At 54.1% G+C, this 13,059-nt stretch overlaps 1 protein-coding gene across 2 annotated transcripts in view; it reads right to left on the bottom strand.

The window, feature by feature from the left end:
- The window catches only part of Scnn1b (sodium channel epithelial 1 beta subunit), a 56,630-nt gene extending 48,565 nt beyond the window's left edge, over nucleotides 1-8,065 (bottom strand). The window contains exon 1 of one of the 2 annotated variants that reach the window (XM_004622886.2): nucleotides 7,840-8,065. The gene's annotated coding sequence lies outside the window, so the exon portion shown is untranslated. The remainder of the gene's footprint in view (nucleotides 1-7,839) is intronic. The other variant, XM_023714345.1, reaches the window with a different exon arrangement.
- Between the last annotated feature and the right edge of the window lie 4,994 nt (nucleotides 8,066-13,059).

Genomic DNA, 13,059 nt, shown 5'->3' with positions numbered 1-13,059 from the left:
ACAGCCCAAGAGGCTGGAAGTAGACACCCAGGGCTGCCCAGCACAGGATCGAGCTCGGGGGCCCACCTTAATTGCTGTTCAGAAACAAATCACCAAAGAGGAAGGAGTGCGAGGCGGGGGTCTGTGCTGGTGCTCGGGACAGGAGGGGGACGGGGCCTCCGCCCTCCAGTCCGGGAAGACCTGGTCTCCAGCGCTCCTGAACCTGCGCTGGCTGAAGCCCTCTTGTTCCCTGCCACACCCTGGCTCCTGAGAGGAGCACAGCTCCCTCAGCAGGCTCTGCAGAAAACCTGTCCCACTCTGGCTTCGTCCTCTCGGCCACCCGGAAAACACCTGCTTCTTCAAATCCGGGGCTGCTGGGAACTCCTCACTGGACGCCCCAAGCAGTCCTTGCCAGACTATTTTCTTGTGTTTGCTTTGCTTTTACGACTGGAGCCAGGGCCTGACCAGCTCAGCCGGGCACCGGTCCCACAGCCCCAGGGCGGCAGGAATGAGCTCACCACTGTTTTGCACGCCCTGGGCTGCGAGGGGTTGGGCCCTGAAGACACAGTGTGAACAAGGTGGGTCCAGGGATCAAGGGGAAGAGTGGGGAGGAGGTGAGGTGAAGGGGTGGAAGGAGGAGAGGGGAAGGGGAGAGGTAAGAGGAGGTGCAGACAGGGAGGGAGGAGAGGAAGGAGGGGAGTGGAGGGGAGGGAGGAGGGGAGGATAAAAGGAGAAGGGAGGATAAAGGGAGAAGGGAGGATAAAGGGAGAGGGGAGGAGGATGGGGAGGGAGAAAGAGGGGAAGGGAGGGGGAGCAGGAGGGAGGGGGAGGGAGGGAAGAGACGGGGAGGAGGAGGGGGAGGAGAAGTGGGGAGTCGGGAGGGGAAGAGGAGGGATGTTTTTCCGGCACAATTCAAAGTTCTAAGCTAGATCAGAAAGGCAACGGAGCCCACAGAGACAGCACGGGTCCTCATGAGGGTTTCAGGACCAGCTTGGGAGGTGATTCACGATCCAGCCTCTGCTCAGCCTGAGATGGAGCCAAACCAGGAGGCTTCCTGAGGGCACAGCAGGCTTCACAGAACGTGGCCTTCCTTCCAGCCCCTGGCTTGGGAATGAACTGCCCCACACTGGGGGAAACAAGGCTGCATGGATTGGTCCCAGTGGTCCGCAGGAAGGGCCCATGTTTGTCAAGGGGGCCCGAATCCCCAGGCCCGGACCCTCAGAGAGGGCCACTGAGGAGGAGAAGGATGGGCCGGACTCTGATGTGGCTGCGGGGCCGTGCGTGGCTTCAGGGTCTGAAGGCCCTGCCCCCTGCAACGGGCACCTGCCCTCCTTCCTGCCCCCCTGAGCCACCTGGGCAAATCCACCACCTCTGAGGGCTCTGCAGGTTCAGCTCAGCCCGTGATTGCAATTTGTCTGGGATCCATTTCCTTACTGTAATACAGTAAATTCCGTGTGTGTGTGTGTGTGTGTGTGTGTGTGTGTGTGTGGGTGTGGGTGGGTGTGGGTGTGGGTGTGGGTGCAGCCTGGACTCATAGTGATCCTCCTGTTTTCAGCCTCCCCAGTGCTGGGCTTATAGCCATGTGCCACCATGCCTGGACTTGGTGGCTGGCTCAGCGTGCCCAGGGTCAGGGCTGGTGCGGCATATGGTGCCAGGGATCGACTCCCAGTCCCTGTGCTTGCCTAAGCAGGCTCTTAATCCACTGAGCTATCTCACTGGCCCTAACTTCCCCTTTTAAAATAAAAATTTCTAAGGCTTTCAGGCTTTTTCGATTTTATTTATCTTTTTGGTACCAATGATCTAACTCAGGACCTTGCGCTTGCCAGGCAGGCGCTTGGGCCACTCAGCCATCTCCCCAGCCCTTGAGTTTATTTTTAAAAATACATTTATTTAGGACTTCCTGTGGGGCTTGACATTGTCCTAAGTATCGGACACATTTAATCTCTATGACATCTTTTATGAAATGAGAATTGTTTTCATTTCTTTTCTATAAAAGAGAAAACTGAAGCACAGAGAGGTTAAGTAACTTGCTGAGCTGCACAGCTAAGGGGTAAAACCAAGCTTCGGCCTCTGCAGGTTGAAGGCCTGGCTTAGGAATTGCCATGTTTTATAACTTCTCACTAGCCAAGATTTTGTCTGACTCAATATGTTATAATTCATATCATGGAAAACATATATACTTAAATATTTTAAATATATATTTAAATATTTAAATATTTCGCAAATATTGTGCTATTAAAAAGACAGACATGATGATTTTTTTTTTTTTTTGGAGATAGGGTCTCGCTGTGCAGCTCAGACTGGCCTTGAGACTGTCCAGGCTGGTCTCAAACTCTCAACAATCCTCCTCTTTCAGCCTCCCAAGCGCTGGGATTACAGGCATACACCACTACGCCCAAGCTCATTCACCTTCCCAGCCTGCCCTAGGTGCAGGGCCAGTACAGCATGCTGGGGATCGAACCCTGACCCCCGCACCTGTCTAAGCAGGCGCTTTAGTCTGCTGAGCTATCTGGCCAGCCGTCCTTCATACGTTTATGGACTCCCTAAGCACCACCTGGTCTGCACCTCTGGTCTCAGGATCTGGTCCAGGCGCTGAGTCCCATAGCCTGCTGTCCTTGCCTGGGCCTTAGAGCAGTCCCAGGCACTCAAGGAGGACAGGTTGTGTTCATGCAACACTTTAATTCTCACAGGGTCCCTTGATGGCCACCAGAAATCTGACGTTAAAGCCCTCACATTTATTGCCTTTTCAGTTATTTTTAATTTTTTATCATCGCAAAGTATGTATCATGAAATTTACCATCTTAAGTTCACCATTCAAGGGCATTAACACTTGCTCTACAGGGATCACCACTATCCATTCCCAGAACTTCAAAGTTGTCCCAAACACAATGGGATTTGGTCCCCTTTGGTCAACAGTAGGTTCCCACCTGCTGGCCCCTGTGACTCTGGCTGATTCTAGGATCTCAGATGAGCAGAATCAGGATTCTACTATGGTCTCGCTGTGTAGCCCAGGCTGGCCTCAAACTCACTTCCATAGCCCAGGCTGGCCTCAAACTCATGCCAATCCTCCTGCCTCAGCCTCTCGAGTGCTGGGCTTACAGATGTGTATTTGCTCTTTTGTGGTCAAAGCTCCTACAAAAGATGAATTCAATTTTATTTGAAACCTGATTTATAATTTGGGTAGTGTTAAGGGAATTTGCCTCTCTAATATTATATTTGTTTTAAGTAAGAAGATGTAACTGGTTACAATTTATAAATATGATAAAATTTGAGAAAAAATCTAAAGAAGACCAAACTACACATAATGAAAAATTGTCTCTGAGTTCCTCAGCTTCACATCTTCAAAGGCAACCGCTGTTGTTAGCTTCCAGGGTATGTTCCAAGTCTTCTTAGCACATATACATATATATATGTATGTATCAATAATACATATATGCATGCATGCATGTCCAGGCCCTTTTCCACACACACACACACACACACACACACACACACACACACACACACACACACGCACACAGGATCTCCTCCTGTACTTGCACTTGCAGCTTCCCTTGGGACGCTCTCCCAGCCCGCTGCGCTCTTCCCCGTGCCCACGCCCTGTCCTGCGCTCCGCTCCGTCATCTGAGCACAGCACTCAGCTCCCTTCTGATGGATGCCCAGAAGGCCCCTGAGCATCTGCCCGTGCGCCCTGCGCCGAACGGCCTTGCTTCCACCCTTGCCCCGTGCCAGGACACCGAGGGAGGACATCGTGGGGGAGCAACGGCAGGTTGCGAGGTGCTCCCCAGCCGGGATCGCCGCCAAGCCTGACTCTAAAGCAATGCTTCCTGCCTTGTGTCTCCCGTGGGGTCTCTGTGGGGGCCAGGTCTCCCCATCTAGCGTCTCTGGTAGGCTGTGGGGTGGGGACATCGCGTCTGAGGTTCTCTCCAGCTCTGCGTTCCCGAATGTGCGTCAGCAGCACTCAGGGGGACTTGGGAAAATCCAGCTGCAGGGCCTCACCTGCGAGCGGCTGATCTGGGAGGTGGCTGGGGTAGTTGGACAGTCCGAGGCTGCCCCTGCTGCTGGCTTAGGGACCTCACGTGGAGACCCGCTGGCCTCGCGCGTCATCTGCGGGTTCTCCCCTCTGAGGGTCAGGCCGCCCGCCGCGGAGGCCGGGAGTCTGGCCTATCCTTGGGCTGCGTGTCCGCTCCCTCATCCAGGTCTCCTGCAGGTCTGTGCAGCAGGCTTTGCTAGAAACACCTCCACTTTGCAAGGAGAAAACTGGGGTTCAGAGAGGATACCAGGCCTTCAACCAGACAGATGTGTCGGCCCGCTCACAGCCCCGCTGCAGGTTCCTGGGCGAGTGGCTCACCCTCCCAGAGCTTCCCTGTGACTCCCGCAATGCCAGCCAGCTGTAAAGCCTGCTTCCCAGGGGCATTATGAGGACTACAGGGTGACATTACAGCGGCACCTGCGCACACGAGGTGTGTGAGAAACCCTCACCCTTGCCTCAGACCCCATGGTGAGGGCCAGGCCGTCTCCCCAGTGTCCCCAACTCCCCTCCTGCTCATTGCAAAGTGACACTGACTGTTCATCACTTGTTAAACACCCTTCCCTGGGCCTCGCCCGCCCTCCGGCTGAGGTGCAGGCTGTTTCCCGGGCAGCACGCCCTGCTCAGTCACCTGCTCCAGGACTCCCAGCTGTCTGTCACAAAGGCCTTCCTCTTTGTGTCTTTCCCTGAAATGTCCCTTGCTATCCTTGGGCAGAAGTACACAGTGTCCCAGCACCGTACCCACTGCACGGAGGGAGTTGGGAGGACACATCCCTGTCACAGGGGCAGGCAGGCAGCCCCAGCAGTGTTCAGAGAGTGCCGGCCTGACTCTAGAAAGGTCATGTGTGCTCGCTCACTTCATGTCCAAATACCTCAAATAAACTTTCCACGCAAGTGCCGATTATTGTCCCTGTTTAACATGTGAAGAAATACAGACACAAAAATGCTAACTAGGGCTGGGAGATAGCTCAGTGGTCTAAGCGCCTGCCTGGCCAGCACAAGGACCCAGGTTCGATGCCCGGTACGGAATGATGTGCCAGCCCCAGAACCCCAGGCACGTTGTGCTGGCCACTGAGACTGGGCGTGTTGGTGCACGCCTGTAATCCCAGTTCTGGGGAGGCTGAGACAGGAGGATCACTACAAGTGCGAGCTGCTTAGCAAGACCCTGTATTAACAAATAAATAACTAAAAAAATTATTTATAAATGCTAACTAAATTGCCTGAGACTGCTCAATTAATCTGTAGGACAGTGCCTGCTGTGGAATCCTTATGGGTAACTCATACAATCTCTCCCTCCACCTGAGGGCTGGGCGTGCCTGCCCCTCCTCAGAGCTGCCAGCTCTTCTGATCTCTCAAGAGGTCCCAGAATAGTTTTATGTGATATCTCTCAGTTTTTTTAATTTTATTTATTTATTACATTTAGGACAGAGTGTACAGGGTGTACAAGGTCTCACTACTAGATCGGACTCAGAGTGAGTCACCTGTTTACAGCCTCCCAAGAGCTGGGATTACAGGTGCGTGCCACCACGCCCAGTCTCAGTCGCCATCTCAGTGCGCCCCAGGGGCGAGGCCGGCACGGCAGGCCTGGGGATCGAACTCCTGCCCCTGCATCTGCCTAAGCAGGTGCTTTAATCCGCTGAGCTATTTGGCCAGCCCTCACTCTCAGTTTTTTAAACCTGGGGGATAATCTATAATCGTCAAAGGAGCGTGTGCCTCCCAGAAGCTGCCCCTGGGCCTTTTTGGTGGCTTCTGCCATCTCCTGTACCCTGAGGCAGGCGCCTCGGCTCACTTCATTTCTGTCTCCTCGCAGGCCCAGGCTGTGGTAGAGCCCTTATTAGAACCATGACATGTTCAGACTCCACCTGTCGCCAAGCCAAGCATCGTCCTTGGCGCCCTCCCAGTGCTTGCTGTCCTGGCTGCACTTGGGGTGTGGAAGAGGAAGCCAGTGGTGGCTCTGAGCGTCACCTGCCACACACACAGCCCTCTGGGGCCCCCAGGACACAACTTCCTGCTTGAGCAGAAGCATCTTATTTTCACTATCTCATTACACCACTTAATGGTCTGGGGAGGTTGCCATAACAACAAGTCTATTTTACAGATGTGATAACTGAGGCCCAGGGTAGGGGAAGGAACGGGTTAGGGAGTGGTAGAGCTGGGGCTGTAATGTAGACATCTCTAACACCAGCTTTTCCCCAGTTCACCTGCTAGCTATCAGGCATCCCAGCCAATTCCTGATGGTGCTGTCACACATTGCAGAGTAGACTCAGCCTTCTTAGGTGTCTGTGTGTACCTGGAAGCTTAGGGGCTTGCAGACAGGCCCTGAACCCCCACTCAGGCAGCCCATGGTGCGCACGCACGCCTGCATATGTGTAGCTCCCGTATGCATGTATGCGTCAGGTGCATGTACACACACCCATGCGCGCCTGTGCACACAGGCAGGTGTGCATGCGGTCATACACAGGGACCTGTTTCCCAGACTCCGACCCTATGAAGTTAGTTCAGAACAAAGAACGGGAAGGTGAACTTGACACAGAGAGCCATTTTATAGGAGATTTGCCAGGCACCCTGGCCTGTGCTTGTAATCCCAGCACTCTGGGAGGCTGAGGCAGGAGGATCACAAGTTCAAGTCTAGCTTGGGCAACTTAGTGATTTAGTGAGTCTCTCTCTCTCTCTCTCTCTCTCTCTCTCTCTCTCTATATATATATATATATATATATATATTAGAAAACGAGTACCAAATTTGGTACACCTACAGTTTAAATAAATGGACCAGCCTTACATGCAGCAACGTAGTACGCAGCTGCTTCTGGAGGAAGTGACCGCGAGGATCTTGCAGATGTGGGCGGTGACGCCCCTGCAAACGCACACTCCGGAGCTCTGAGTGGTCTGCCTTCCCTGGCCCTGACACCTGACTTACGAGTATTGGGAAAGCTCTGCGGAGATTTACCCACCCCCGGAGGCCACGATTCCCTTCAGGGACCAAGGAGAGCCGAGTTGGAAGGTTCTAGAGGCAGCATATGACCAAAGAAGGTCTCGTTGGACAGGTGGGAAGGTCAGGTCACTCGGGTTGTCACGCGGTTGTCGGTTGTCACGACAGGTCCTGCCAGGGCTCCTGCAGCTCCACCCCACCCCCATGCTGTTGGAGAGCTGTGGTGTGCTGCGGGTGAAAGAGTTCTAACCCTTTGGTGTGGTTTTTTTTCAGAACCGGGGACTGAACTCGGGTCCTTGCTCTTGCCAGGCGAGCTACTGAGCTATTTCCCCGGCCCCACGTTCTAACCCTTTGAAACCATGCGCCTCAGTTTCCCCTCACTTTCGGGTACCCACTACCCGCCCACCCCCCGCCCCCTGCAAAGCGTCCCGAGCGACCAAGCTACACGATCTGAACCCAGCGCCAGGAATCTTCAGTTTAGGGACCGCAAGCTCCGCCCCAAAGCGGACTCAGAGAGAGATCAACGCCCCCCAGAGGCCAAGCGATCTGGGGTCCGACTGTCAGGGTTCAAATCTGCTCTCAGCTACCCGTCTGTGGGACCGCGGCAGAGGCTCCACCCCCCCCCCGGCCCTAGAGGGAACATCACGAGGCCCACGCGCGGGGGTGACTCGCGGGGTGACTCGTGGGGCTCGCGCGACCCTCCCGGCCCCCAACCTCTGAGGGAGGCTTCTGTCCCCTCCGTGCCTTCCGCCCCTCCGCCCTCTACCGCATCCGCGCGGCGGCCCGAGCGCGGAATCGCACGCAGGCATCCAGCGCCCTCCCGCGGGAAACTGAGGCTCCGGCCGGGTGGACGCCAGGCTGGCGGGGGCGCGGGTTCGGAGCGGCCCAGGCTCCGTCGTACCTGCTCGGCGGCGGCTCGGATGTGCTGATGTGCTGACTGCCAAGATCGCGGAGGCGGCGGCGGGCGAGTGCGGGAGAGAAGCGAGCCACACGAGGCCACAGGAGGCCACACGGAGCCACACGGAGCCACACGGAGCCGCGCGGAGCACACGGAGGCGGAGGCGCCGGGGCGCCCGCGGGCGGAGCTTGCAGCCGGCCACCTGCGAGTCCAGTCGCTGCCGGGGCACCGCCCTCCTGCTAGTCTCGCACTGCGCACCTGCGCCCGGCGCCGGGCGGAGGACACCCGCGCTCGCCCCGCTCTGCCCGCCGGCGACCCCGCCTCCCCGCCCCACGCGTAGCGCACAGGCCTTGAGCCGGCGCTGCCCGGTGCGGGCCCTTCCGCAACCTCCCCCCGCACCGCGCTCGCGCCTGGACTCCCGTGCACCCCCCTCTCGTCCTCTTTGGGCCCGCAGGTACAGAGGATCCCCAGGGGAGGCTTTGGTTTGACTTTCGCCTCGGCTGAGACTGTCTCCCGCTGTAGTTCAGGGTGTCCTTGAACCCTGGATCTCCCCGCCTCGGCGATTGCCAGAGGGGGGCTGCGGCGCTTGGCTGCTGGCGACCTTTCCTTTCCGGGAGCGTGTCCTGCACCCACGGGACCTCTGGGGTTGCTTAGTTGTCACTGCGGTGATTTCCTTTCCTGCCAGCCACTCCCAGCTCCGCCCCAGTTGGAGGTCCGGCCCTGTGGCTCGGCCTCTGCGGTAGGAATTCCGCAGCCCCCGCGAGGTGTGGGCTCTGGCTGACCCCCCGGACCCCACAGCACCTGCAGTCCGGCCTCGGGCAGCTGCCAGGGCCTCCCGAGTCCGGCAGGAACGATTTAGCGCTTGTGAGACTCGTGTGGGCTTTAATCCTCATTCTGAGATTAAGAGTGGGGTAAAAAGGAACCCGTGAGCAGTGCTTTGGCCCCCGCCTTCATGAAGGGGTCCCCCACTCATGCAGTTAGTGGGTGAACGGGCAGAGTGGGTGTGCCGTGAAAACCTGCTTGAGCGCCTGTCTCTTGGAAAGCCTGGCGCTACCTTGGGGCTGGGCTAGCGAGCAGGCCGCCACGTGTGGGCCTTCCACCTTGGGCCACCACTGGAAGCCAAAATAAACTTCTTCGTTTTATAACTCACCTAGTCTGCGGCACGGTGTTCCTAGCACCAGGCCGAGCCGCCCTGTTTCATTGGATGGTCACTTTCTTCTCTGCAGCCCGCCTTCTCTTCTCAGGAGGTCAAGGCTCCGCCGGGCGCGTCGTTTCAGCAAGGTTCTTTCCAGCAGCATCAACGCTTCCTTTCGGGTTTATTTCGCTGTCCATTGTTCAAACACAGCAATTCTTTACGTGTTTGTTCTCTGGAATAGTTTGCACTTTTAAAACTAATGAGGGCTGGGGAGATACACCTTGCTGGTCGAAGCGCCTGCCTGGCAAGCACGAGGACCTGGGTTCAATCCTGGTACTCGCTCGGTGCAGTGCTGGGAACCCCAGTGCGCGGTCTGGGCCCAGAAAAGACGGGAGGATCACTAAGAGTACAAGCTGCGGAGTGAGACTCTGTACCAAATAAATAAATAAATAACTTTAAAAATTAAAAATAAGAAAAACCTAATGGAGGACCCGGGAGAGGTTTTTTTATTAAAAAAATTTTATTAAGATAGGGTCTCACTACATAGATTGGACTCAGTGATTCTCCTGTTTTCAGCCTCCCAAGCGCTGGGATTACAGGCATGCTCCACTGTGCCCAATCTCAATCGCTGTCTCACCGCACCTGAGGTGGGGGGCAGGGCTGGCATGCGTGCCAGGGATCAAATCCCAGTCCCTGTGTCTGCCTAAACAGGTGCTTTAATCCCCTGAGAGTTTTTGTTTATGTGGGTTATATCCATTGATAAGTTTCTATACAAGAAGTTAATGCTGATAAAAATATTTCTAAACTTATCCCACTGTATCAATAATAAACTCATTTCATGCTGATGTAAGTAAAATGCTTTTCTGAAATATGTTTTCCAGAACAGTAATATAAAAGTGAGGACTCTCTTTATAATTTTCAGAATTTTACTGAGTTTAATAAAAGATGACAGAATTGCCAGGAGCTTCTGTATCGAGCCTGGGGCAGTATGTTGTTTAACTGAAGCCAGTGACAGAATTGCAGCTTCGTATAATTGGATGCATTGCTGCGGTTTGAATGTGAAACTTACACTGGAGTTTAATCTGACTCGGGAGATACTGAGAAAGTTCTGGCCCATGTTATGGTCTTTACTTATTTTCTTACTCATCTCTTCAGTCTCTTTTTTATTTTTAAAAAGAATGATACAAAATAATAACAAAAATATTAGAAATGATACAGAATTTCACTAAAGAAAATAACACGAATTCAGCAATGTTTGTTGTACTGCATAGTGGTGTCTTCAAATTAGTTCTTTGGAGTAGCAGATATATACGCATGCAAAACTGGAAGAAAATGTGACAAGAAATTAAAAAGAAGAGAAAAAAAGCTAAGCCTTTGCTGCTCCTTTCCCTAGAGCAGCAACAATCAGCAGTACAATGGGGTTCAGAGGTGAGGATGTTGGGGGCCATTAGGGTGAAATAAGGTCATCAGGGTGGCGTCCCCAAGACTGACTGGTGGGCTCACAGGAAGTGAGACCTCAGAATTTACATTCACACGTGTGCTCCCCATGTTGTTGCGTGCTGCATGACCTCAGGACTCCGATATCAGAAGGCCGTTACCAGGTGCAGGCCCTTGCCCTGTTCCAGAATTGGAAGCAGAAACCAACACCTCCCTGAGGGTCGCCCAGCCTGTGACACTGTGTTGTTCAGAGCGGAAAACAGGCAGATGCACCCACTGCTGCTTTTGCACTTCCGGTGCAAATGTCAGCTCCAAGAAAAGGCAGCTAGAACTTCTTGGTGTCATTATGGAAACAAATTGGTTCCTCTAGAAAGGATGTTGGGAATCCCCCAGGGGTCTGGGTCACACCTTGAGAACTGCCACCGTGGCCACGGGAGTAGCAGTTGATGCTGGACTATTACTTGTCTATAAAATGACCGCTTCATACGGTTCCACCCAATACTTGTATTTGTGAGGATTTTCCTTTTGGGTCAACACTGTTTTCTGACCCAGCCCGTCCTGGCTGGAAATAGCAGAGTGAGTCCCCTGGGGACCGTGTTGATGTGGGTCGCTTTGCACAGCTGGTACTCTGCTTCAGTGGTATGATTTACAGGACTGGGTGGGGTTTGGAGTTTTAGGGTGGCTGGGAAGTCTAGAGAAGCTGGCTGATGTTATGACTGTGCAAACAACTCTAGACAAAAAGCATTGTGTGGCTTGGCTGAAGGGCAAACCGCCCCACCCCCACCGCCCTGCTTTGGTAGAAACTCTGGACTGAGGGGTCCATGTGGACTTTAGCTCAGGGTAGAACGGTGCATCATTTGGCCAAGTTGCTTTCCTAAATACACTTTTTTTTTTTTTTTTTTTCCCAGAAGCAGAGAGTTGGCCGAATGACGGCAGCATTACATGAACTCATGTCTGGTGCATAAATGACTTTGGGGGCAATCTATTAAGTGCCAAAAGAGTACTTGCTGCTGTTGTGGAGGAATGGTCCTGCTCCTCTTCATCAGCTCGTGCAATTCTCAGAGATGGTGAAAATTTGAAAGAGAATCCAAGGTCAGCCCTGCTGATCAAGGGGGTATTAGACATCGAAGCCATACTGTACTTTTAGTAACTATATATATATATATAATTTTTTTTGTATTTTGTGCAAGGTCTCACTAAGAAGCTTAGACTCATAGTGGTCCTCCTGTTTTCAGCCTCTCCAGCTCTGGGATAACAGGTGTGTGCCACCACGCCCGGGCTTGACTGCTGGCTCAGCAGGCCCAGGGGCAGGGCTGGCACGGCAGGGGGTGCAGGGGATTGAACCTGCTCTTGCCTAAGCAGGCGCTTAGTCCTCTGTGCTATCTTGCTGGCCCTAGTAAATTTGAACAAAGCTTTGCATAGGTGACAAGGTGAAAATTCTTTTGGGGGGGCATCAACTTCAGTAATAGCACCTGATTTAGCTTAGGGGTCCTACGCTGTTTTCACCTCTGATCTATCCTTCAGTCTTGGGAGGTGTTGATTATTACCACTGTATTCAGGGTGGATGTGGGGCAAGCCCCGCACTCAGCACACTGTATTCTTCTTGGTAAAATGGCTCGCGTAGGAGAGCCTCATGGCCCCAGTCAGGTTGCCCATCAGTAATGCAACTCCACATAAGGCTTTTTCTTCCAACTTGCAGGGAGTGGTGTTGACTGGAGTCACTCGGTTGCGGAGCTATAGCCCAGAAGAGGAGGCACGAGGGAGGGCCCTACCTGCAGAGCTAGCACAGATGACCTAGGTCCTGCTGCTAACCTGGGGCTGGCCTGCCCCTCGGACACTTCAGGTGCGGAGAGCTGCGCGCTTCTTCTTGGCCGGGCCAGCTGGGGCTCCTGCCGCCTGCGATGAAGAGACTCGTATCTGACGCTAGTGAAACTTTATTCCAAGGGCACAAGGAGGAAGTTGGGAGGGACAGAGGATACATCCACGCATGGAATCTTGACAGACAGGAATGTCTTCATCCCAAGCTAAGACGACAAATCATAAGTGCAGTTGTGGAGTCCTGGCTTTGGGCCGCGGCTGGCCAGCGTGGGGGCATGGGATGGAAGCTGGGGCTGGGGCTGCCGCCCCCTGAGACAGAGTTAGCTGCAGGGCCGCCTGCTGGCCTGGAGGCCCTGAGCTCTGGGTCTCGGGCTTGAATGGGGAGCCCTTATCTCACTCCCCGGATCAAAGGCAGGCCCCTGCCCCACTTCCCAGCCATGGCAGGCGTAGGGGCCTGCTCCCTGTGGTCACCACACACCAGTGAGGCCATGCACGCCCTTGTAGTGTCCCCTCTTTCTCTTCCCAGAGTTCCCCCAGTCCTTGGCCCCCTGTGCTCAGCAGTATGAGTGAGCAGCACTCCTTCGCAAGTGAATATTACTGTTCCACAGAACCTTACCGTGTTAGTTCTGTTATTGCTCCCATTTTGCGGATAAGGAAACAATTCCGCAGATGTCAGACCTGACTGAGTTAGGAAATACGGTTTTGTGACACAGCCCCTAACACCGAGGGCTGGAAGACTCAGAGCCCCTGGAGTGGCCAGTGTGGGGGAAGGGAGGGGCCCCAGTTGCAAACATTTTGCCAGCTCATCTTATTGATTAATTCATTGATTAACT

This window comes from Octodon degus, unplaced genomic scaffold, assembly GCF_000260255.1.
Source record: "Octodon degus isolate 3935 unplaced genomic scaffold, OctDeg1.0 scaffold00001, whole genome shotgun sequence".
In the NCBI taxonomy this organism is placed as follows: Eukaryota; Metazoa; Chordata; class Mammalia; order Rodentia; family Octodontidae; genus Octodon; species Octodon degus.
Note: the sequence above shows the minus strand (reverse complement) of the source record. Positions and strands in the feature narration are given on the sequence as shown.